We start from the raw sequence: 4206 nt of genomic DNA on the forward strand, positions 1-4206 counted from the left end.
GAACCCCGCCAGAGGTTTGGGGAAAACATCCGGAGGTCACTCAGGACTGGCAGCCAGCAGGCTGAGCTCTGACCACCACTCTGAAGTAACCCTTCATTCTTCTCTGGGTTCAACCCCCTCGACTTCAGTCATAGGTAATTGTTGGGTGGGGACCCAGCGGAAGACTGGAGACTGGCCGGCAACCCGAAGAGGCACCACCAAAGCTGGGGCTCTTAGCTTAGTGGGAACCAGACAGGGCCTGCTAGGGAAGAGGCAATGGAGCGACCCATGCCCAGCCTGCCCACCCTTCTCCCATAACTCCCGACCCTGCTTCTCTAAACTCAGGACATCAGAGTTGGGAGGAGCCTTTATTAGCCAAGTCCAAACTTCACATTTTACAGGGGGAAAAACTGGAGTGAGACATGAAGATCACCGAGGCACCAAAAGTCAGAACCAGCATGTAAATCCAGGTTTAAGATTTAGGTCCCTGGATGTTGGGCTAAAATGGGACATGGTCTAAATTCTAACTCTGTCACGGAACACCCGTAGGGCCTTGGACAAGTCATTTTTTCATTTCTGAGTCTCGGTTGTGCTCATCTCTGAAATGGGACTAAAACCAGAACACACTTCAGAAGTTTGCCATGACATCAGCTGAAGTTATTGTGTAAAGTGCTCTACACATATTGGTTATTATTATTACCCAGACAAAGAATTCTTGGAAAATTTGAGGAGGGAAAGAGCACTTTCAGCTGGAGAGATCAGGAAGCATCCCTTCAGTCTGTACGTTGAACTTGTCCTTTCAAATGGTTTTTAGCTCTCCTCCAAAGCCAGTTGGATAGCTTTAAAACCCACCCCTTTGGCTCCTCCATAACTCTCTCTTTTGGACTCCTTTCACTGTTCTGGGTTCTGAGAAATCTCATCAGGATGGGCCAGACTCTAGATTGAAGCCATGACCACTGCTGGGTACCTGAGGGAGACGAGAAGAGAAGCTGAGACCAGCCCAGTCATGACTACTCACCAAATGTTCATCTATAAGCCTGTCCAAGCAGAGTTCCTTTGAGGGTAGAGAAGCTCAAGTACCATATCTACTCATCTATCAGATGTATGTTCTCTTTTCCCAATGCAGGTGTCTCTCTAGCTTCCCTGAATGATAGCCGTAGTGATGATCACAGTAGAAAGGGCTCTCATTCTGCACATTCTACCATTTACTAATTGGTTTCCCCATGATTGCCCATAAGTGGTGAAAGGTTGATTGGAACCTATTTTGCAGAGGAATAAACTGAGGTCCAGAGAGGTGAGTGTCTCCAGGTCATGTCTGGGAAGTACCAGGATTCCAGTCTGGGTCCAGTTCCATGGCTATTTTCATACTAACACACCAGCTCCTGACATCGTCAGAGGAGCTGGATGATGCTATTGCACTTAAGAGAGAAAGTTCTTATGGTCTTATTGGACTTAAGAGAAACTAGTTCTCGATCAACAAATGTTCTGCCCAGAGAAGCCGTAATGCTCTACTCAAGTTCCAATCCATTTGGGAAGCCTGTGATTCTTTTCCAAATGCAGCAGGATTATTGAAATTGAATTCCTTTCAATAGATCCAGAAATACTGATAATCTCTCAAAATTATAAATCAAATTCCTTCTGGTCACCAGTGCAAGATAGCCAGAAGTTCCTCTCACAGAGACCCAAGAGACCCAATCTAGGATTCTCAGAGGCCATTTAATCCAACCCCTTCACTTTACAAAGGAGGAAACTGAGACCCAAAAGGGAAGAAAGAACTTGGTGACTATTTTCTCCACTTTTTAGCCTAAATGACTTAGGCTAAGGAGTTAGAGAAGTTTAATGATGATTCCAGAGTGAGACATTGAACTATATTAGGTATACAATGGGTAGAACCAATGTTCTCTAGCCTCTACCCTCAAGGGAACACATTTGAGGTCCTAAGCAGGGAGGGAGGTTAATAGAGAAGAGTGACGGAGAGACAAGGCATTTGGTGGTTTACAAAAATAGGATGGGTTGGGACAAATCAAATCTCTTTTGCCTGTCTGGATCCTTCTAGCCTGAGTCTTTCCTGACTTCCTTACTCAGAACCCTGATAGAGTTGATTCAGTGCAATTCAAAAACATTAATTAAAGTCCTACTATTTGCTAAACCCTGCATTAGTCTCTGAGGGGAGGGGAGTGGGGAGTATAAAATTGGATAAGACATCATCTTTGCCCACAGTGATATTATAATCCAGTATTAGGGCAAAGCACAGCCATAAATGTTGACGACACTTAATACTCTATCACTCCCTCTGATGACGTATACTTGCCCATCTGAGCAACTTTGGGCCATCCCTTCCCAGAAGCTGCAAGAGGCAGTTATATGATTCAGCAGGAATCAGGAAGACCCCAGTTCAAACCCAGCCTCAGTTACTTGTTAGCTGTAGGCAAGTGATTTCACCTCTGTTGTCTCAATTTCCTCAACTGTAAAATGGGTATAATAATAGCTCCTACTTCTCATGGTTGTTGTGGGGATTGAATGAGATATTTGTAAAGGAACAGTGCTTGGAACATAGTAGGTGCTATATAAATGTTACATGAGTGCAATAAGAAGAGAATGTTAATGTTCAAAAGATAGGCTTTTGTTTCTAGTAAAAGTTTAGGGTCATTCAATGAGCTCTGTAATTTCCCTGAGACCAATCCAGATCCCCTCTTGGTTAATCCTGGGCCCAACTCACTGTCCATTTGCAGCTTTTGTCCTGATAGACAAGCCTTTGAATGTCATAGTATGGACTATAGGAATTGGCTATCCATCTAGGTTTTTCTGTGTGGATGGTTTAGACAAGCTCCTTTGAATGATTAAAGATGTCTTCTAGGAATCTCTGTAATATTTGGGGTTTTTCTGTGATCAATATGAAGTCTTCTGCAACAAGATCAACTGCCTGATGACTAACTCTTAGCCTCTGCCTCCTGAACAAGAAATTCTTGTGCTTGGGGCAAACACCACAAACATGTAGAGAACAAGTAATAATTCACCTATGTAAGGAATGAAATTTAGGAGTTTGATGAAAATATGAGAATTCTGAAGTAATATTGTGGTTGCCAATTAAAAAAATATTATAGCTCAGGTCAAGTAACTTTTAGTAGATTTTATTTACAAAGAGGAGAAAAGAGTGAAGTTAGATGAGAGTAGGAAAAATATCTAGCCTATCATACTAAATGTTGCTCTGGTATCTGGCTCAGCCCCAGTAGGGCTTGTTAACCCTTAGCCAGAGGACCTGATGGTGTCTTATTCAAAGATTCCACCAGCACAGCCTCCTCCAGGGGAAGGAGGCCTCTCCAGAACTAATCTCTCCAGAAGCCAGGAAAGGAAGACCAACTACTCACTCACCCAAGACATAGTCCAAAGGAGAAGATCCAGGAGCAGTTCTCCATGACACAGTCTAAGAGCCAAGGTCCCAAGTCGAAGCAGAGGTTCAAGTCCAAAGCCACCTCCAAGAAGCAAGTCAGCAACAGAAGCTCCAAGCCAAAGATTTGTAATATATAGCCCAAAAGGAGGGTCATACCCACCTATACTGGGGAACTGGAGAGAGGGAGAGAAAGAGTTGAAGGAATGTGGAGGAGAAGAGGTTGACCTTCCCCTTTCTTCTTCTTGGGAACAGTAATCCAGTTTTGTCTCCTTGAGGGTCTGAATATGTCTCTTCAGAGAGTGGGTCTATAAAGTGGTAGTTAACTTGGAGCCAAGAGCTTCAATGAAAGGATTCACTGCTTCCCTTCTTGGTCTCAGCTATTATTGAGAGGCAGGATAGATAGACTTTCCTGCCTCTGGATTCTTCCAGTACCTTAACTGCCACTTCTTCCCCTTAAGACCTAAGGTTACTCCTCAGCCCAGGGGAAAAGATTGTTCTTTGGATATTGTAAAGATTAAAATTTAGGGGAGATGGGGAGACTGAGGCAGGTAGAAATTAGTTTCTCTCTGCAAGGAGTATTATATTTTTTAGAGGTTTATTAAAGGTTAAAGATTAAAGAATATACAAGTAAGAAACATGTGCCTAGGCCAGAGGCCTAGACAAAATAACCTCACATCATGCAAGAGACCGCCTGCTCCAAAACAGAAGTCAAAAAAGAGCCAAGAGAGAGCGAGCCTCAAAAGCCTCTGAATCAGCTTAAATACCTTCTCCATCTCGGCCCAGGTGAGATTACAAGGCATTCTGGGGAAGTGGAGCAAAGGCTCGTGGGGATTGTA

At 43.7% G+C, this 4206-nt stretch overlaps 1 long non-coding RNA gene across 1 annotated transcript; it reads right to left on the reverse strand.

Annotated features, from left to right (window-relative positions):
• Positions 1 to 328: 328 nt before the first annotated feature.
• Positions 329 to 3873, reverse strand: LOC130458770 (uncharacterized). Its single transcript, XR_008918160.1, has 2 exons — positions 3352 to 3873; positions 329 to 946 (listed from the first exon to the last, which is right to left on the reverse strand). It is a non-coding gene; the product is annotated as an uncharacterized LOC130458770 (long non-coding RNA).
• Between the last annotated feature and the right edge of the window lie 333 nt (positions 3874 to 4206).

The sequence above is a fragment of the Monodelphis domestica genome, chromosome 1, assembly GCF_027887165.1.
Source record: "Monodelphis domestica isolate mMonDom1 chromosome 1, mMonDom1.pri, whole genome shotgun sequence".
Taxonomy (NCBI): domain Eukaryota; kingdom Metazoa; phylum Chordata; class Mammalia; order Didelphimorphia; family Didelphidae; genus Monodelphis; species Monodelphis domestica.